The sequence below is a fragment of the Lampetra planeri genome, chromosome 27 (genome assembly GCF_965212315.1).
Source record: "Lampetra planeri chromosome 27, kcLamPlan1.2.h2, whole genome shotgun sequence".
In the NCBI taxonomy this organism is placed as follows: domain Eukaryota; kingdom Metazoa; phylum Chordata; class Hyperoartia; order Petromyzontiformes; family Petromyzontidae; genus Lampetra; species Lampetra planeri.
In genome coordinates, this window is record NC_136133.1 from 8,826,043 (window position 1) to 8,848,268 (window position 22,226).

A 22,226-nucleotide genomic window follows, 5' to 3' on the forward strand; every position below is an offset into this window, starting at 1 on the left:
CCTGCACACGTAAGCAAGACCACGTCACCATGATATACCCCATCATTCCATTGGCTAAAATTCCAATCCCTAAAACGACATCAAATTAAATATCTCATTCCTCATCTTTAACATCTTCCACGGACTCGCTGCTGTCGAACGAGAGATGTTAAGGTCATCATGGTGGTGACATGATAACTACCTTGCCTAGTATACAGGAGGTCGTGGGTTCAATCCCGACCCTGACGCCTGTATATGTCAGAATTTGCATGCTTTCCTCTGTGGTTGCGTGGATGTTCGCCGGGTCCTCCGGGTTTTCACATCATAAGCCATTTCGTTGAGCTATCATTTGTGATCAGGTTCCCTCTGAACAAGAGCTATATAGCTCAGTGGGCCTTACCTGGTAAAATAAAAAAAATAGTTAAGTTTAGTTTAGTAATTAACCAGTGGCTAACCACACCTGTAACATAACGGCCACCACATGGGTTCGAAAGTAAGGGCGGGAAGGTTTGTGATTGGACAAAAAGGTGATCAATGGATACAAACAACATCTGTGGGGGACATTGGAGCCAGAAACTCGGTTTTATTTGATCGAATATGCGGGCACCTTCTAGAAATGTGCTTGCCCGAAACCATTTCTATGACAATCAATACATGACTGACGTGTGTCTGTTCCCTGATCTGTATAGATGCTTTGGATAAAAGCAAAGAAGAAAGTCGACTGCGTAAACTCAGTGTAAGAGCCACCCAACCTGCTGTGAGATTCTATGATCAGGTATCATGACTTATTCCTCTTCGAACAACACCACCGGCCACTGCGTGGAGTTATTTGAAAATCAAATTTGCTCCAAACCCAAACTCTCCTACGAGGATCGCATCGTGGCAATGGCCGTGCTCTCCTTTTTCATCTCGGCCACGATATTTGGAAACTGCCTCATCATCACCGCCATCGCCTTCTTCAGGCAACTGCAGACAAACACCAACGCTCTGGCGCTGTCGCTCGCCGTGTCCGACCTCCTGGTGGGGGCCATTATCATGCCATTCAGCGTAAATCGCTCTGTGTATCAGTGCTGGTTTCATGGACGCGTTTTCTGCAAGGTTCATTTCTTCCTCGACTACGCAATCTGCAACGCGTCCATCCTCTGCCTGGGATGCATCGCCTTCGACCGCCACGTGGCCATCTGCGACCCGCTGCGCTACGCTCAGCGCGTGACCAGGGGGACACTGGCATCCATGATAGTGGTCATCTGGGTGGGTGCCGCTCTACTCTCGGCACCCATTCTGCTCAGTCTTAGTGAAACGTGGGCCAAGGGAATCATAGAGATTACGGGTTGTCCCGACGGTTGCCACTTCGCCGTTCACGTCATCTTGACGCTCGTCGTGGGCATCCTGCCCTATTTCATCATCATGCTGCTCATGCTGCTGGTGTACGGTCGGATCTACGGCGTGGCGCGCAGGCAGTCGCGTCAGATCAACAACTCCAGCGGATCGAGGGCAAGCGACGCCGACAGCAGGAGCAAGTGGGCGGCCATGAGACGCGAGCACAGCGCCACACTCACCCTGGGCATGATCGTGGGCTTCTTCCTCGTCTCCTGGTTGCCCTACTTCACGGCAAGCGTCCTGGAAATGGCATTCGGCATTTCGACCAGCGCGTTCGTGTGGGCGACGGTGACTTGGTTTGGTTACGCTAATTCTGTGGTCAACCCGGTCCTCTACGCCACGTTTAACCGCCCGTTCCGCACTGCGTTCCGCATCATCTTCAGCAGCGAGTTGTTCGCCCCTGGGGCCAGACGTGCCGACCTGCACGGTCTGAAGGTGGCAGGTGGCTGACGTCATATTAAAATTATTTAACATGAATAAAAAATAAATATTTTTGGTTATTCAATACATTCTAAATGTTATATGACGTGGCTCATAGCACTTAAGGATACAGGCTGGACTTACCTAAAGTCTGGACCGACCCCAAGCACGTTACTGGTGTTTGTTTTATGAATCCGTAACTTAAGAAAAATTTAACATGCAGAAGCTTATATTATAAATTAGGGACTTTCAGGCCGATAATCTCTCCAGCTATGATAATAATGCCCCTGGAACTAGAAATATGTAATACAATATAGCTCTTTGCCAGTGTATAACTGGATGTAGGCCGACCCACCTGGCCAGAGTAGATTATTAAAGTAGGGGAAGGCTAGGTTTGCTTTAAAAATTACTGTCAACGGATATTAGCCCTACCTCGGTATTGAACGCAAATGGTCATGTTCATATTGCAGTAAACTAATCACTGTATTTTCAGCCATAGGAATATGGAATTTCCATTTCTGGTAGTTGACTACACATATATATAACATTATGACACGACACCTTGATCTGACTTGGATTGTTTGAGAGTCTTGTCAATCCACAAGACAATTGTTGTCGACTTTGCACCAAGTCATAAAGGAGATTGGAGATGGTTGAAGTATATTTAGGGTTAAAGTTGTTGATACTTAAACGTGACTTAAATAATGTTTACTATTGATGCACTCATTAAACTGCGTAAGGTGTCATCGCACCTCCAATTAGCACTGTCGGCTACGTATGGGACAAAATAAGTTTATACAAATGTAGCTGGTATGGGCTAAATTTTATTAGTCACAAGTATAATTATGAATGGAGTTAATGATGACCATGGATTGGACCCATAGCGTCATGTGACTGCACAGTAGGCCACGCCTACCAGTGGAGTAATCAATTCAGGGTACAGGGCATCTATTCAGATTCGGATGGAGCGGTGGAGAGTGATTGAGCAGTGAGGTGCTGTGCAACGTGGGGTCGATTGGTGTGCATCTCGTCATAATTACAGATGCACGAATGCTCTTCAGAAGAACACTTTGAAATAAAGAGTTGCCGTTCCACAACCCTCTGGTGTCCCTCGGTGGTGGAGTCACTCGATCCTCAAGAGGAGGGCAGAGCACAACGTAGAGTATTATTCGCTCATTGCCTCCGAACTGGCCTATTATTGTCGTTTTTATGAGCCGGCCTGTCCCCTCGTTGCGATCACAGGAGGCGAGGGATAGGGCAAACCGGTTACACTTGGTCCTGTAAAAGCCCTTGTCATTTGGCTGCAGAGCTTGCTGTGCATACGTAGTTATTTTAGCAACATGGCAATAAAGGGACATTGCACCAATCTTTTCAAAAACTAAAAGCGTCATAATCATGCCCAGCGCATTTGGCATTAGAATAATTGTTGTGAAGGCAATATGCTTATATTTTAGAAGCTTTTCAAAATATGTATGTTTGATTCTACTGCTGTAGAATCACAGAGACATCAGGCTGTTAGCAGTGCTGCCACCCGTGCCTCGCAACAAAACGTGCCTGGTTTCAATTTCCGACTCTGGCGCCTCTCTGTAGAGTTCGTATGTTCTCTCCCTTGTTCTGCATGGGTTTCCTCTGGGTTCTTCATTTTCCTTTCACATCTAATGAATCGAACAATGGTTACTGATATGGGCCACACATTCCAATGCAAAATAAAGCACCTGAAAATTACTCGATTGGGATTGCACACAGCAGCAACATCGCTCCTTACAGCAATACAAACCTGGCAGGACGCTCATGTTAAATAGTCTTGAGACTCGGTGAGGCTCCCTGTGGTGTAACTGGGTTCATCGCTTCTGACCGTCACCAGCGTAGCCCTCCGACCAACGGGCATGGTTAACCGCCAATACAACACAGAGGCATACCAAGGAGAACTCAATCCACTTCGTTACTCAGGGCAATGTATTGCTACAATAAATACAAACGCGTATGGAGTACAGTCCCAGGTGAGCCCCGGTATGCTGTTCTCATGCCCCTATTTACGGTACTGTAAATCTAACTGACCCTTCTGGAACTTTCTCAACCACTCCTTGCCTTTCAGCCGATCCAACGCGAATAACCCGCAATGGGTATTTGAACTGACGACCCTAATTATAATTCTCCCTTTGTAGTGGTGTTAACTACTCGCTGTTCGCAAACTGTGAGAGCGGATCGTAAACAAGGTTTTCCCGCTCAATCAAACGGTTAGGGTCAAATGGGGTGAGGTAGGATCCAAACGCCAGATTGGGAAGGACCAATCGGAGGGTCCCACAAGGTGGCCGGGGATTGGACAACCCGGCCACGAACAGGTATAAAAGCCAGAGCGCTGAGAGTTCTTGGCCAGTTCTGCTACACGAACACCCAAGTCGACCGAAGACATCTAGGACCCTGGACCAAGCCCTCCAGCCCTTATCAGGGCTAGGGCTCAGTGTAACCAGTGGTCGGGGATAGATCCCCTAGGTCCAGCCAGAGGACGCTGGGATAGCAGGGAGATTAGATAGCCTGCAAGGTCCGGAGGCTGTGTCTCCTCAGGGTAACGGGTGAGGGGACCATATACCCCTTTGTGTGATAGGGACTGTGTATTAAGATAATAAACAGTGTGTGCCATAAAGAAGTTTAGTAGTCCGTCCTTTACAACACTACACCTTCATAAATGTCCCCACGCTTTGAGCGTTTTTGAATCGTTCGACCAATCAGCGCCTCCCGTCCACGATCTACCCACCAATCCCGGCGAGCTCTCGCGGGCGGCCAATCGCGCGAGTCGAAGCTCGTGCTTTGACCACGATAGCCGTTGCAGTGTCACAGGTAGGTCAATGGGAGTCTGACAGCACTCAGTACAACGTTGAGGCTGTGAGTCGAGCGCTGTGCGTGGCTATGAAAGTCGTGAATAAGGCGAGCTCGCAGCGACCCGCAGATATGTAGATGGGTAAATGGCAGTCGTGTTCCAGCTGCCTCCTTCGTGCTTGAGCCTGGAGACCTGTCCCGTACCCTCTTCACGCCATGTTCCTATGACGAGACTGCACGCACACACCACGGCTATTAAAACCTGTCCCCCACGCCCTCGCAAGCACAATGTCTGTCACTCCTGCAAAGAGTTTTGCATGAAGTGATGTTGAACTCACTTATGCCACCGCATTTTTAATCAACTCTATGCGTTACGTTAAACACTCTTGCTACATGTGTAGTGGGTTAAACTGAGACGTACTTTTCAACTTGGAGGCAGTGTATTTTATTATTGAACACAGCAAGACACTTAACACAACGACCTAGGGTGGTGACCACCCTGGCTAACTACGTAACTGCTAACGCATGCCGGGGCTAACAGCATACTGCCCGGACCACGTGCTTGAAGACTAGCGAACCGTAGAACGTAAACTAAGGGTTTCTTCCCCTGGATGGACAGCCAAGAGCCCTCTCGGGATTCGGCTCATTCTCTCCGGCGTGGCTGGCTCACCCCTGGCCACGCCTCCCTACCTGAACCTTCACGAAGAACCTCGGTTCCGTCACGTGACCCTCACAGCCCCCTCCTCGGGGGCCCCTCTGTTGCCTTAACTGGTCACGTGTTCACCCGGGTCAACTAGACTGTCATGGTCTAACCCGACCTTACCTTCGGGACGGCACACACCCTGCCTGCTAGGACCGGTACTGTTCTTACAGCCTGGTGACATCCATTAATGGCATTCCCCGCACGCGTGCCCCCTTAGGGCCGGTACTGCACCCACACCATAGTGACATTCAGTAATGCTACAACACACACACACCGTGCCCCTCGAGGGCCGGTACTGCATCCACAGCATGGTGACATCTATGAAGTCACTACACATGTGTTGTGGTGCAAACTACGACGCAGAGGCAGGTGAGTTGTAGGGGGCTCACGCCAAGTTTATTTCAGGCTTACACCTAATTTGGTTACAGGCTTACGCCTAACTAGGTTACCGGCTTACGCCTAACAAGGGACGCCATAGCTTATAACTCCACAGGGGACAGGGTACTGGGGATCCTACCACCCCGGCTATCTGGGCTCTCCTCCCTGCACCAGCCGAGGGCTCAACTAACTTCGGCCGGTCGGGTGAAGCAGCCACCCTTAGCCTCATGTGAGGAAACACTACCCCGGGTCCCAACCTACAACCTCTCCCGTTCCGGGCTCCCACGGCGACCCTTCTTACGTCACGGTGCTTCCCCCTAATACGCACTCTCCCCCGACGTCACTCCCCGCGACGTCAGTCACTACTCTTCTACATTACCACCCCCCCGTGAAAAAAAACCCAGCCGACCTGGCTGCAACTATCACAAGAGCGGGGACACGCACGTGAATACCCAACCGGCTGCTAGCAGGAACGCAACATTAGGGCAGCACGGACACGTCAAGCGAGAACACAACAAGAACCCCTGGCCATCCTGGCCGTCAGCGGATGCGCACGCCCCTTGAGTGTGTGTGAGCCGCAGGCCCGCCACCTCGCACGGCATCGGTCATCGGGACTGGCGACCCTCATGGGGGCAGGGACAGGCGAAGCCTTCTTGGAAAGCCTCAGGTCCAATTGGACATGCATCGGGAGCTTGGGTTCCCTCCCGTACATGAGATTAAACGGGGAGAACCCCATCGAGGCGTGAGGAGCGAACCTGTATGCGGCCAGCACCCCCGGAATGAACAGGTCCCAGTCCGATAGGGACGTGCTCACGTGAGGGCACAGCATAGACGTGAGCATGCGGTTCAGTCACTCTACCATCCCGTCGGACTAGTGGTGGTAGGGTGAGGTGCAGACCTTCTTCGTCCCAAGGAGGTCACAGACCTCCTTGAGCAAACGGGAAGAAAACATCCGCCCCTGATCAGTCAAGAGCTGTTCTGGCGCCCCCTTATCGAGGACATACCCCTGAACGAACGCCTCGGTGATAGACGAGGCCAATTGGTCCACCAAAGGCCACGCCATAGGCCAACGCATGAGGTACTCCACCCACACCAAGAGGTATCTGTGGCCCCGCTGGGATGCAGGGAATGTCCACAAAATGTTGAGTGCCACAAGCTCATTAACACGAGAAACTCGGATTGACTGCAGTGGGGCCCGATCTTTACCAACTGGGGCCTTCCTCCCCGCACAGTCATGGCAACCTTTAAAAAGAAGGGCCACATCATCCTCCACACCCGGCCAATAGTAGACCCGTTTAAGGGTTAACAAGGTCTTATGGTAGCCGAGGTGCATAAGTTTCTCGTGAATGGCCGTGGTCAACTTACCTCGCAAGCTAATGGGCACAACCACACAATAGCATTCCAACTGGGCATCCCAACGCATGAGGAGGTCGTCATGCACGGCGATTGCCGGTGCAGCCGACAGAGTGGAGCTCTGGGCCTTTGAGCCCACACGGCGTCGCAGCCTCAGCAGAGAGGAATCCTCCATCTGGAACTTGTACAATACCTCCCGGGGGAGTCCAAGGCTGAAATCAACAGGCAACGCCACACCCGGAGGGGGCACTGCTTCGGCCGATGCGACCAACCGGGCCTCGGCGTCCACTGAGGCCTTACAGCGGCTGGAACCCAGGGCACAAGCGCACCCGTCGTCCGTAGGCAGACTGGAAAGGCCATCTGCATTCCCATGCTGAGTCCCCTTCCTGTGGATGGCAATGAAAGGGTACTCCTGGAGCATCTCGTGCCAGCGGGATATCTGACCTGAGGGTTGGTAAATTCGCAGGGAATACTGCAGGGCCGCATGGTCAGTTGGAATGGTAAACCGGCGATCATACAAATACGGCCGGTAGAGCTGGACAAAAAAAACAATAGCCAGCAGCTCCCTCCTGGTCACGCAATACCGCTGCTCAGTGGGAGACAGCACGCGGCTGCTGTAGGCCACCACTCTTTCAACCCTGGCAATCACCTGGGCGAGAACAGCCCCAATGCCCGTGTCACTGGCATCGGTGTCGAGGAGGAATGGTCTAGATAAATCTAGGTACCCCAAAGGCGGCGTGTCCGCCAAGGCCCTCCGAAGCGCCCCGAAAGCAGCTTCCTCCTCCGTCCCCCAGTGAAATTTCTGACCCTTGGCGGAGAGAGCGTGCAGCGGCTTCACAATAGTTGCAAAATCGCGGACGAACCGGAGATAATATGATGTGAAGCCAACAAAACTACGCACCTCAGCGACAGATGTGGGAGTGGGCCACGTCCGAACACAAGCAGTCTTTTCCGGATCCGTGGCCACACCTGACGCACTCACAATGTGTCCCAAAAACTTTACCAATGGCTGCAATAAATTACACTTCTGTGGTTTGAACTTCAAGCCCGCAGCATGCACTTTGACGAACACTGCTTCAAGATGCTGCAAGTGCTCGTCAAACGTACGTCTGAAAACAATCACGTCGTCCAAGTAGATTAAACAAGATTCCCACTGCAGCCCCGCCAAGACCATCTCCATGAGAAGCTGGAAGGTGGCCGGGGCCAAATGGAGACCCATAGGAAGCCAATTGAATTGGAACGGCCCCTGGGGTGTGCGGAATGCTGTCTTGGGTCTAGATGCCTCGTCGAGTGGCAATTGCCAGAAGTCCGAGAGCAAATTTAGGGTCGAAAAGAACCGCGCACCCGAGAGAGCGTCCAGGAAATCATCCATGGGAGGCAATGGATATGCATCGGCCACGGAAATCTTGTTTAATTTGCGGAAATCGATGCAGAAACGGAGACTCCTGTCCCATTTCTTGACCAGAACAATGGGGGCACCCCACGGGCTAGTGGATGGGGAGATGATGTCCACTTCCAAAATCTCGTCAACTGCGGAGCGGACATAATCATTTTCCGCCAGGCTAAAGCAGTGCGAATTTAGCCAAATAGGGGCCGAATCGGCCAAATCAATGTGATGTTCCAGAAGAGTGGTACGACCCAAATCGAATTTACTCTGGCTAAACACATCGGCGAACCTGATGATGAGGTCGCGGAGCCACTGGCGCTCCGTGGAGGACAACGAGACATTCTTGTTGCACAACACATCGATCCACAATGCGTCGATCCTCCCTTTGGGCAGCACGCCTGCCACCATCCCTCCGCGGCCTAATGCCATCGGCCGGAGGGCCCGGGATGGCGTGTGCTAACACCGTACCCACTGGGACGACGATCGGGGAGGGCCCTGAATTCAGGCCCATCTACCGGTCGGACATAGAGAAATAATTGGAGGGAGACAGGAGGATGCCTGTCTCCGGGGACTCCAATTTCAATGGACTGCGCAGCCTGAGGGGTAGCAAGACCTGAGACCCAGGTAGAACCGTGACAGACGCCGTGGTCAGGGCCTGCACACGTGCGGCCAAGGGTGTCAACACAGAGGGGGATTGCAAAAAATGCAACCGCCCGCCTGACAGCATTTCCACGCACCCTTGGTTGACCAAGATCCGCACAGGCATCCTGGCCAAAAAATCTGTCCCCAGAAGGCACGGCACCGCCAAGGTCTTTGAGACCAGAATGGGCCCCACCAATTAAATCTCGTCGAGTGCTATAGAAGCGACGACGTGACCCATAATACCCCGGCTGCCCCGGTTCGTGGCCATACAAACCCCGCAAACCGGACGCAGCGGGCCGACGCTGCGTGGCAGCAGCCGATAAATGGTCTCCGAAACCATGGTGGCAGGCGCACCTGTATCCACCAGGATTCGCACGTCCACCCCCTGCATGCATCCCGCAATGGTCGAGGACCCGGCAGCGGCAGCCACAACATGATGCGCGAGGGCCCTTCACTGGTGGGTCCGTCTGGGCCACTCAACCGATGTGCACGACCGCGCGGCCTCCGAGCCCGACCCCTTAGAGATGAGCCCATGAGGATGGACCCTTACCCCGCTAGGTGCGTGAGGTGAAGGGAGCGGCCACGCGATTGATGCGGCGCAACTCGCCTGTGGGCCTCGAGGTCCTGCCATCGGAGACCCCGTGGCAGGAGGGGAGGCCTGTACGAAGGCCCCGGGGGCATTATTATAGCCCCGCTCGAAGTGGCCCTGCTGGCCCCATCGGAAGCATATGACCTGCCCCGCGCCTTGTGGACGCGGAGGTCCTGCCCGCCACCGCCTCTCCAGCCGGCGAGCATCGGCGCACCTCCCGCAGTGGTCGAAGTTGGCCACGGCCGTGATGGTGCCCTCACCCTGGGCCGTGACCCCCACTACCGGCACCGCAAGTAGCAGGACGCTCGCGGACGCCGCCACCATGGCCGGGCATTGCAGAGCGCGGTGCGCTTGCATGTTATGCGCCACAGCCAGCGATGTTATCTTAGCCTCCTCTGGGATGGACGATGCCCAGCTCACCAGCTCACCCGCGATGGCAAGCAGCCTCTCGAGGGCCAAGGAATCCAAGCCCCTCCCCTCCAGGTCAGGGTAGGTGGCTTTAGCCAGCTCCAGGAGCCAGCACCTGAACGCCAAGGGCGACTCCCCCTCCTTCCACCGGCGTATGAAGAATTTGAGGCGCGCGCTCGATGGCGGCTCAAATACAGCGGCCATCTGCTGACAAGCCGCCTGGACCGTCGCCCTATCAGCTAGAGGGATGCTCTGGTATGCCTGCAACGCCCACGCGTCGAGGCAAGTCAGCAGGGCCCGCAGCGCCTCCTCGTAGGCTGCCTCAAAGCGAGCCAGTCGCTCAATCACCTCCAGTTCCGCGCGACGCCGTCCCCACGGCAGCAGCAGCGACGTCGGGCCGCCGGGTCGCCTCCGGCCCCGCGTCCAGCCGGGAAGCCGCAGTGAGTTGCGGAGCCACGGCTGCATCCGCGGCGCGAACGACAATCGCGGTGCACCGCGCAACTGCGCTCACACCAGTGGCGTTGGCCGGAGCAGCGGCGCCCATCGGCGCGGTCATGACAGCGGTCATGACGACCGACTCCAGCGTCGCCTAAGACATGGCCGCCGGGTTGCGCGCAGCGCACAAAATGGCGGCCGGTCGCGGCATCGCCGTCAACATGGCGCCCAATTCCCGCGTCGCGCCCGCTGGTGAGTTGGCGCGAAGCTCGAATTGCGCGGGAGCTGAATGGGCGGGAACTCCGCGCGGCCCATCGAACCCGGTGGCTGGTGTGGGTGCGTGACTCCCCACCTTGGCCATCGTGATGACAAGCTGGCCCAGCGTGTGCTGGAGCAGCTCCAGCTGCCCCGCGATGGCCCGCCACGCATCCGGTGGCCGCGCGGAAGCTTCTGCCGCAGCCGTCCCCTCCAGCTCCGGCCGAGCCAGCTCCACGGGCCGATTTTCCGGGGTCCCGGGGGTTGTCGTGAGGCCCTCCCCGACGTCCTCCTCTTCGCGAAATTGCACCCCCGACGTGAGTCTTCGCCTCTTGCCGGATCTTGACATGGTGGTGAGGGACGAAGTCACTTCCGACACCAGTTGTTGTGGTGCAAACTACGACGCAGAGGCAGGTGAGTTGTAGGGGGCTCACGCCAAGTTTATTTCGGGCTTACGCCTAACTAGGTTACCGGCTTATGCCTAACAAGGGACGCCCTAGCTTATAACTCCCCAGGGGACAGGGTATTGGGGATCCTACCACCCCCGGCTATCTGGGCTCTCCTCCCTGCACCAGCCGAGGGCTCAATCAATTTCGGTTGGTCGGGTGAAGTAGACACCCTTAGCCTCGTGTGAGAATACACTACCCCGGGTCCCAACCTACAACCTCTCCCGTTCCGGGCTCCCACGGCGAACCCTCTTACGTCATGGGCTTCCCCATAAATACTCCCTTGGGACATGACGTCACCGTCCCCCAAGTTCTCCCCCGACGTCACTCCTCGTGACGTCACTCACTACTCCTCTACACATGTACTGTTACTTTGGGAGTCATGGTGGCTAGATGTTAACTCTCTCGCCTGGTATGCAGGAGGTCATGGGTTCGATTCCAACTTTGATGCATGGTCGTGTGTATTTTTCTCCGGGTCCTGCGGTTTTTCCTTCCACATTTAGAAATTCGCGTCTAGAGTATTTCGCTGCTGTACATTTGCACGTGATAAGCCACTTCGTTGAGCTATAATTTGTGTCCAGGTCACTCCTGACAAAAATCTACTAGGTTAGTTTCCCCGCCACTGTCAGAAAGCGAATGGGAACACCCCCATGAAATGGAATCGGCCGAACACCTAAATGCAAGCTGAAAATCATCATCATCACAATCTTCCGTTGGATTTGCTGAAGCGAGTAAAATTATCCGTAAGCGCCGTGGGATATATCTCATCATCACCTTGTCACGTGGAATCCGCGTGCCCTCAGACCCAGATAGGGTCGGCTGGGAGACCTGTCACTCACGCGGGCGATTGCTGATGCATATAATTATATAGCGCCACTAATTATCTCGTCTTTCTGCGTGCGTGCGTTGGTGTGTGTGTGAATGTGCGCACGCATGTGCCAGTGCCTGTGTGTGTTTGTGTGTCTGTGTGCGTGTGTGGGGAGCAGTAGTGTAGCGGTTAGTGCACTGCGCTAATATCCCGAGTTCGATTCCCGTTCACGGCCCACACCAGTGACGATTATATCAGAACCGGTCCTGGGCCTCCCCTAGGTCGAGTCAGCTTCAAATGAGTACCTGATGCGATGTGTAAACTTCGCCACTAGGGAGACAAAGGCGGCCGGGCGTGCTGTTGGCCACCAATCCCGTCGTGTGCCGTTCTGGCCTTCATAGGTGCTCTCGAACAGCACTTGCCCCAACAGTCTGTTAAGGCTATACTGGGGGATCTTTGTTTGTGTTTGTGTATGGCAGCGTGTGGCAGCGTGTGGCTGTGTGTGTCTGAGTAGGGAGCGGTAGTGTAGCAGTCAGCGCGCTGCGCTATGAACCCGGTGACCCGAGTTCGATTCCAGCTCACGGCCAACACCAGTGACGATTATTATAACCGGTCCTGGGAATCTCCTAGGTCGGATCAGCCTCAAATGAGTACCCGGTGTGGAGTGTAAACATCACCATTGGGGAGATAAAGGCGGCCGGGCGTGGTGTTGGTCACCCACCTCCTCATATGTCGTGCCGACCTTCATAGGTGCTCGCTAACAGCACTTGTTTAAATAGTCTGTTAGACTATACGGGAGAGCTTTGTCTTTGTGAACGTGTCCATACCTGCACGCGCACGCGCATGCGCCAATGTCTATGTGTGTGCGTGTTAGCCTGAGTGTGTGTATGTGTGTGTATACACGTACCTATGTACTGTGTCTATATAAACCAGAGCCAACATTTATTCACTTCACCTGCACTCCGAGCTGCAAGAAACCCGCTTCGCGAACCTCCCAACCAGGGTCACTCAGGGTAGTGAGTGGGTGGGAGTCCTCTAACCACACCTCGTGTTTGCTTTTTACTTCACTTTCATCTGGGTTTAGGTTTATCTGGGAAGAGGAAACACGTGCATGAAGCCGGCGTGATTATTAATCGCGTGCACGCACATTTTGACCCGAATCAGCTCTAGCACGGCCACGGAATGATTGACAGGTAAGGATATTATTGGACACGATGTCATTGATGTTGTTGTCGTACTGTGTGGCGAAGTTCGCGAGGTCAAATTCAAGTTCAACCCATCATTCATAAAATAGTAACAATTTTGTGGCCGTTGTTAATAGATGCACCGCCATAGAAAATTCAACATTTCCACACCGATAGTGATGCGCGGCCATCCCAGGGCTGCTCTGGGCATGGCGGTTACATTGCCTCTGGCCGTTGTAATTGCTATAATTGACGACCCGACCTTTGACCCAGCCCTATCCTTGAGCTCCGGTAAGAGTGGTTTCCGTGGGCTGCGTTTTAACCGTGGCGCCGCTGTACGTGCAGAGCTATGCTTTGCCAACACGGCGCCACGGTGGCGTGATGTTATTTCCCCCGCCTGGTACGCAGGAGGTTGTGGGTTAGATCCCGGACCTTGACGATCCCTGTTGTATGTTTGGATTCGGCGTGATCTAACCTCCACATTTAGAAACACGCGTTTACATTATTTGGCTGCGACTATAAATCCCCACGTCTGATGATTATAAGACCCGCTTCATCACGTGTGGCCAAGTCACCTCTAAAAAATTGCTCAAAGCTCAATGGGCTTTGTCTGGTTAAATAAAAAAAATGCTTAGTTTGGTAACCCGTGATGACAACCCTGTCTCTTGTTCTAGGGTGGCATAATTGTATGACGACTGCTCTCGAAAGCTCTGCAGGCTTGATCCTCGTCAGAACTCGAATGGGCGAACGCTGGAACTTGCCAGCTGTAGGTGAGGAGACAGTGCCGAGTTTAACTCCTCGCCTCTGTGTTTCGGTGTCATCAGCCAAATTCCCGAATGCAAGTGCGCCACGGTGGCGAGATGTTAACTAACTCGCTGGATATGCAGGAGGTCGGCGGGTTCAATCCTGACCTTGACGCCTGGAAATTTGGAGTTTGCATGTTCACTCTCCTCGTGGTCGCGTGGGATTTTTTCTCAGGGTCCTCCGGTTCTCCCCTCCACATTTAGAATCAAATCCATTTAAATTATTTGGCTACTGCTATACATTTCCACATGATAAGCCACTCCGTTGAGCTCTCATTTGTGGCCAGGTCGCTTCTGAAAAAGAAGCTAAAAAGTCAGTGGAATTTACCTGGTAAAATAAAACTAGTTTAGTATACTTTTTTTACTAGTTTAGTTTAATTTGTATATATTTCAGTGATTTACTTACCTTTCTTATACGTTGCACTTCTATCGTGTTTTTCCATAATTTGTTGGTGTAACTTTCTGAACCGCCTCTACTGGACATATGTGCAAAATACCTTTATAGCTTATCGAATTCCTCCAGTAAAAAAAAATTCTGATTCATACAGCATATACAGTGGAGTATCCTTGAGACTTGTCAGTTATCAGTCTCTTCTGTCAAGCGCCACCCTCTTTAGAGACGTGTTCTGCACAAGACCACTTCCTTCCCGTGTCGGTGGTACATACACCTCTGATCTGCGTGCTTGTTTGACGATGCGCTTAGGTTGCGTTTGCTTGGAATGAAATCAATGGAACAGAGTCGGTCGACCCCAGAACCCAAAGAAGCATCACCCGGCGTATGGTGACATTCTAGGACGAGGAATCATGACTTACACCTCCTCGAACAACACCACCGGTCACTGTGTGGAGTCATTTGAAAATCTAATTTGCTCCAAACCGAAACTTTCCGACGAGGATCGCATCGTGGCAATGGCCGTGCTGTCTTTTTTAATCTCGGCCACAATATTCGGCAACTGCCTCATCATCACCACCATCGCCTTCTTCAGGCAACTGCAGACGAACACCAACGCTCTCGCGCTGTCGCTCGCCGTGTCCGACCTTCTGGTGGGAGCCATCGTCATGCCGTTCAGCGCCTTGCGATCCGTCCACCAGTGCTGGTTACATGGACACATCTTCTGCCGGGTTCACTACTACCTTGACTACACCTTCTGCAACGCGTCCATCCTCTGCCTGGGTTGTATCGCCTTCGACCGCCACGTGGCCATCTGCGACCCGCTGCGCTACGCTCAGCGCGTGACCAGGGGGACGCTGGCGTTCATGCTGGCGCTCATCTGGGCGGGTGCCGCTCTCCTCTCGGCGCCCACGCTGGTGAGCCTCGATGAGACGTGGGCCCGAGGACTCATGGAGATCGCCGGCTGTCCCGACGGCTGCCACTTCGCCATGCACGTGGGCCTGACGCTCGTCGTGGGCATCCTGCCCTATTTCATCATCATGCTGCTCATGCTGCTGGTGTACGGTCGGATCTACGGCGTGGCGCGCAGGCAGTCGCGTCAGATCAACAACTCCAGCGGCTCGAGGGCGAGCGACGCCGACAGCAGGAGCAAGTGGGCGGCCATGAGACGCGAGCACAACGCCACACTCACCCTGGGCATGATCGTGGGCTTCTACCTCGTCTCCTGGTTGCCCTACTTCACGGCGAGTGTCCTTGAAATGGCATTCGGCGTCACGGCCAGCGCGCTCGTGTGGTCGACGGTGATGTGGTTTGGTTATGCCAATTCTGTGGTCAACCCGATCCTCTACGCCACGTTCAACCGCCCGTTCCGCACCGCGTTCCGCATCATCTTCAGCAGCGAGTTGTTCGCCCCTGGGGCCAGAGACGCTGACCTGTACGGTCTGAAGGTGACAGGTGGCTGACGCGATGGTGAACACATGGGCATATGCATGTACCGTATTGTGTGTTTTTTCTTAATTATTCGGCATGCGTTCACAATTATCACTATTATTATCGTAGTTCGTAAGTAATGCCTCTCCAGTATCAAAAGCTTGGTAAGTGATGCATCGCAACGTTTGATGGTGGATGACGATGCCCAGACTAATCCGTTGGCTCCTCGACGCACGCGGTTTTCAATATATTTTCAGGTTTCGTCACAGTTGCGTTGTGGGAAGATGGCAAAAAAATGCATCTCGTGAAATAACACAATGCTGGGGGGGGGGGGGGTTATAAAGCGGATAAGTGACCACTCGAGTGACCACTTGAGTGCAAGTAGAACCCGCCTCTCTCATTGATGAGGTGGATCCCTTGCTCCGGGCCTGCGACCTTGATCAGCAAGGTTAACAGTCGTGGCAGCTGGTCTACTGCTGAACGGGGGGAGAGACGCAATAATGGATGTTAATCAAAGATGATTAAGCGATCAAAATATATTATTTTTATTATTATTACATAATACCACAAGTGTGATATGCACACTGTCTATTTTGTGTTGAGAACAAAAAAAAAACTCCTTTAAAAAAGTTATTTTTAAAACAACTTCGTTTCAGTCACGGTCGAGAAGTACGTGAATGGCGCCTGAGACACGCAGCGTTTTGTGCGAGCCGATTCCACAGTTTAGGGACCGCGACGTTTTTGACCTACACAAAACTATATAAATAATAAGGCGTCCATACAAAATGTAAATTGCTTTAAAGTAGCGAATTTATTGCTTAATTGGTGCCGATTTTGGTACAGGCATGCATTGTCATCGGATCTGAGTACGTGTGCAAAATGTGGAATTGATTGGACAACGGGAAGTGGACGAAATTTTGATTACAAGATTTAACCACGACAAACAGAGGAATCAAGTTAAGTAAAACCGTTGAATAATAATAGTACAACCGTTGTTGCTTATATCCGACATCACGTGACTTTTTATGTATTCATAAATATTCGTGTGCGTCTGTTTCGTGAATATACCGCTAAAGCAGGTAACATGTTGCAACCCATGAATAGTTGTCATTGCTTCAATGTGTGTAGGAACTGATCCCATGTTTACCCTCCAACGAGTTTCCCTGAGATCTTCGCATCACCTCCTTCTGAGGACTCCGAGGTCAAGGCTCTGTTCCTGGGGTCATCGGGCTGCATTTGTCGCTGCGCAGTTCCCGGACTGTGGGACAACGCTCTGCCTTTGGTATCGATACAGTCAGAGTCGTTAGTAACTGTTTAAGTTCTGTCTTGGAAAAATCACGACTTTAAACCGGCCTTTACTCTCCCCCTTTCCCCGCTTAGACCTGGCCGGTTAGTCTGCATAGAGCTGTGTGGAAAGCACTGTCTGGATAGCGCTGTTTGGATAGCGTTGTCTGGATAGAGCTGTCTGAAAAGAGCTGTCTGGATAGAGACGTCTGGATCGAGCTGCTGAATAGAGCTGTCTGGATTAGAGGCCGACCGAAACTGAATTTCTGGTTTCGGCCGAAACCGAAAACAGACCGAAAGTAAGAAATTTACTTTTGGCCGAAACCGAAGCCGAAAGTTTAACTACACTTTGGGCGGAAACCGAAGCCGAAATCGAAAGTCTAACTATACTTTCGACCGAGACCGAAACATAAAAATATATAACCGAAGTTACCGAACACAAGATTTATGAAATATGTCATGATGCAATGCTACTTTAATTAAAAAGAAATCTAGAACTAATCATTCAGAGCCTGCAGTAAGAGTCGCTAAATGGCACATCTTTAGGTGTTACTTACTTAGTAATTATATCCAAACAAACGAATGTTGTAGTTAAGAAACAAACAGTTTTTCCGCATTCAGCCAGACAGGCTGCCGTCTATTGACCGGTCGTATATACATTAGCAGACCGTGGTTGTAACCTCGCTCCCAAGCTGCTGCTGCTGCTGACGTGTGTGTGTTTGCAGCCTAGCGCATAGGATTGCCTAGCGCCGACTGACCGGCCGATAGGCAGAGTGATAGACGTAGCACTAGCATTATATTCTAAAAATAGATCTTCGGTTGACGAATGACGACCGAAAGTCAATATCAGTTTCGGCCGAAACCGAGTCGTGTGATGCTGAGACATCACACGACTCGCTGTGTCCACGGCGTGCTGAGCCGCAGCTGAGCACTGGGGGCGTGGGGGATGGGGAGGGAGACACGTGAGCCGAGCCAGCCTGGGGACCTTTCGTGTTCCACAACGTGGGACTGGGACTGCCACTCCGCCTGTCACACAAAATGATAACCTCGAAAACTATGTTATATTTTACCAGGTAAGGCCCACTGAGCTTTATAGCATTTTTTTAGAAGCGACCTGGCCACAAATGATAGCTCAACGAAGTGGCTTATCAAGTGTATTTTTTTCATAGCAGTCAACTATTCTAAGCGGATATTTTTAAAAGGGAAGGGAATCATTGGAGTATCTGGAGAAAAATCCACTGTGTTAAGCTATCATTTGTGGCCAGGTCGCTTCTGAAAAAGAGCTATATTGCTCAGTTGGCCTTACCTGGCAAAAATAAAAAGTAGTGTCATAATTTACAGCTGCGACTACTGCCGCCAATTGTAACAAAGGCTCGCTCATCCTCATTGGCATTGAGTCGGGGTGGCTGAGGACCCTCGGAGGAGACGGCCCGACGATGTCCGTTGCCTTGGCAAACGCTCTACCGTTTGATTGACAGAAGTGCTGAGAGGCTAGGCTCAGCAAACCGGGCTCCAAGTCTCTGAAGGGAATCTTCCCGTTGCACAGAGGCCGCCCAGGCGCGTAACGAGCGTGGGGGCTGCGGATGCCGCGCTACAGAGACGAGTTGGGGGGCACTCCTTGACAACCACCACGAGATACGTTTTGAACAACAGTGTATAGGAACAAAACATCTATTTAAAATGCGGTTTAAATATTTTTTTCTTATGAAAATGCTTTCATTTAGGTTTCAAGTTTTATTTTAATTCAATTAGAGCCATAACGTAATAGCGCAGATAGGTGCTCCGCACCTAAAGTGGTTGCAATGTTCCGAAGATGGAGCGCCACATGCGTTGTTAAATGTTCGAGGCCCTGAGCCTAACGAGGATGTGATTAGGCAAGAGGAGGCCGCGATCTATAACAGCCTCTAGGTGCGACCGTGTGAGAAAAATCAAATATTGATGCCCCCACCTGACCGATGGCCGCACCCCACTCAGCTGATAATGTCGTCACCGCGTCACTGATGATGTCGGCACCGCGTCACTGATGATGTCGTCACCGCGTCACTGATGACCTTGTCACCACGTCACTGATGATCTTGTCACCACGTCACTGATGATGCCGTCACCACGCCCACTGACGCCGCCTGCGTAGCTCACACGGCACCAACACGAGCGCTGTGCGGGTTATGCACAGGCCCCGGACTGGCCATCGTGGCGGCAGTCCACAGGCAAATGCTCCATTCTGAGGGCTGGTTGGTCGGTCCGTGTGGGGAAATTGCAAATGTGATCAGAGTAAAATAAAAGAAAATGTAATTTTGAAAATGTATTACCTTTAATGTGTCCGCTTCATTGCTTATTTACGATCTCAATTTGGCATTAAGGCCCCGTATATTCGGCAGCCCCAAGATTCTTCCTCACCGGCTCATTTGTTGTTTTGGACCCAGCTCAAATAGGCCAATGAGATTGCACGGCAAAATCACGCTAACACGTCACATCGCAAATTGAGCTACTAGTACCGTACAGTTTGTCTTAAGACCAATTAACAAAAAATGCACGTGGCCAAGTCCATCATTGGGTTACGCATCTCAACGTTGCGCTCAGTTGGGCCATGCGGGTCTCAGAGTTGCGCCTCTGGCTACGTCCAGGGCATGCGATCGACTGTTGAACATGAACAGGTGTCGCAGTACAACGCCTGCGATGTGTGCAGGAAGTGGCGGTACAGCAATGGATTGTTGACTCGGTCTGTGCGGACCATTGCGTGTTGATTCGCATAATAGTGGTTTAGAATAAAGTGAATTTATACCTTAATTTATATATTAACTTGATGTGGAAGTACATACAAACCTCGTGTCAGATGGTGCTCTCCTGAGGTGTGTTGATGAGGTTTGTTGATGCCACCTGTGAGTTCTCACCTTGTTAAACAAAAACAACTTGAATTTGTTTGTTAATAAATTGTGGCTTCATGTTTTGTTCTAAATACCCGGTCATGAGAACTAGATTAATAAAAATTGCCACAGCGCACAAAAAATTACCCAGGCTGACACAGTGCGAATTGCTCCCCTTTGCTGCTCCCTGCTGCTCACTGCTTCCAACTGAACCCACTGCCACTGCTGTCCACTGTTGTTCCTTGCTGCCCACTGCTGCTCACGACTATCCACTGCTGTCCCCTCCTGCTCGGAGCTACCCATAGCTGCACAATGCCGCCCACTGCTGTCCACAGCTGCACAGTACTGCCCACTGCTGCCCACAGCTGCACAATTATTCCCACTGCTGCCCTCAGCTGCACAGTGCTGCCCACTGCTGCCCACAGCTGCACAATGCTGCCAACTACTGCCCACAGCTGCATAATGCTATCATGTGTCCCCTCTTACAGCACTTCAAAAACTGCCTATGTTCAAAACCACGAGGCCCCCACAATGACAAAGACTGCCCTATAGCCCCAGCAGGTTCGTGGGGCAAGTGCTGTTAACAAACACCTATGAAGAGTGACACGGCACACCAGGGGGTGGTATGGTTGATATCCCCATCGGGCAGCCTTCGTCTCCCCAGGGTGTCATTGTTGTTGTTTACACGCCACACCAGGTACGAATTTAAGGCTAATTCGACCAGTAGGGGAGGCCCCGGACCGGCTCAGAAATAATCTGCCACTGTTGTCTGCCGTGAGCGGGAATTGAATTTGGGTCGCCGGGGTTCTTTATTGCGGCAAGATAACCGAATAAGAATATTTATTTAGACTGGAAGAATCCGATGAGCTATGAAGCTCTTTTTCACAGATGTCTAGCATGGGCGGGTCAACAAGCTAACCAATGTGCCACCGCTCCCCGCATACACCCTGGGTTGTGACATTGACTCTGTGGGTTTGCAGCACAGGTACTGTCGGTGAAATATACAACCTGACGAGAAATCCCCTCGCAAGAGAATATGTGTTGGTCATGAAATTACTCGTTTCATTGCTGGTGGCTTAAGATAAGATGACCACAATGCAGTTATTCAGGAATTTGTGGTTCTGTAATGAATATCAGGGATGATCAGCAAGGTCTTTGTGTCATGAACACGTTCCACTCACGCTTCAGTTTAATAACGTAAATGGTGAAGTAATAATCCACTCGCCCATCAAAGATCCCGGTCTCCAGGCATCATTTATTTCCCAATGCTCTCCAAGTCGCACATCATATGCGCGGTTAGACAGTGCGAAGTATCGCAATACCCCGGTTTACGTCGGGGATGCGTTCCTGACAAAGGTGCAACGACGAATATCGAAACAAGATACATCAAAGCGATGGACAGGGTAGCAGGTACAGGCGACGGATTCTAGAAAGGACGGATGATGACGATGCTGTCAGCGACGTGCGTGTGGGGGGGTTGAGGTGATGCAAATCAGGTAGCGGTATTCATAAAGCGATGGCGTATTCACGAAACACCTCAGAGGGGAAGACGTAATTCGGGAGTATTCGCTGTTTATCGAGACACAAGCGGGCGAGGTACGACATCCGGCGGGGGAACGCGGTGGCTCAGCGGTTTGAGCGCGGCCGCCGCTCGTAGCAAAGGTTCGTCGCAGTTCGAATACCGCCGGAGCCGGCCTGGTGATTACCGCGGCGGCAGTGGCGGCGCAGTGATGATAGGAATACGCAGCGCCTGCTTCACTCCCAGTGGACGGTCGTTATGGATCCCGTGGGCCGATGTCGCGGTCCACATTTGACACATTACTCGATTGGGATTATACATCGCAAAGCATTGCCCCTTATCCACCTCAAAATGCCGCCGGGAGTGGTGTTGGCCACCCACACCCGCGTGTGCTGTGCTGGCTTTCATAGGTGCTCGCTAACAGCACTGGCCCCAACAGTTTGTTAAGGCTATACGGGGGATCTTTGTCTTGTCTACCCATTCCACACACACACACCCCGGCCTCCTACTGCGAAGGGACCGCGTGCTAGGGGGTACAAACAAAAGCGAACCATGAGAGTAGAATAATGACCCTGTAATTGCAACAATTGTCTCGATTACGCACAGCACGCATTCGTTCATTCATTCGTAAAATTAGCGAACGTGCACGGAATTTCCCCTTTGTAGAAGGACCTTCAGACAGCCCGTCCTCATGCGAGCATCACTCGCGAAGATCCATGTTCCGGGCTCCCACCGTAAACATCTTGCCCA

The 22,226-nt window shown here is 52.1% G+C and overlaps 2 pseudogenes; both read left to right on the forward strand.

The window, feature by feature from the left end:
- Positions 1 to 759: 759 nt before the first annotated feature.
- LOC144727859 (trace amine-associated receptor 365 pseudogene) lies at positions 760 to 1,809 on the forward strand (annotated as a pseudogene).
- Positions 1,810 to 14,791: 12,982 nt separating this feature from the next.
- Positions 14,792 to 15,841, forward strand: LOC144727860 (trace amine-associated receptor 365 pseudogene; annotated as a pseudogene).
- The last annotated feature ends 6,385 nt before the right edge of the window (positions 15,842 to 22,226 follow it).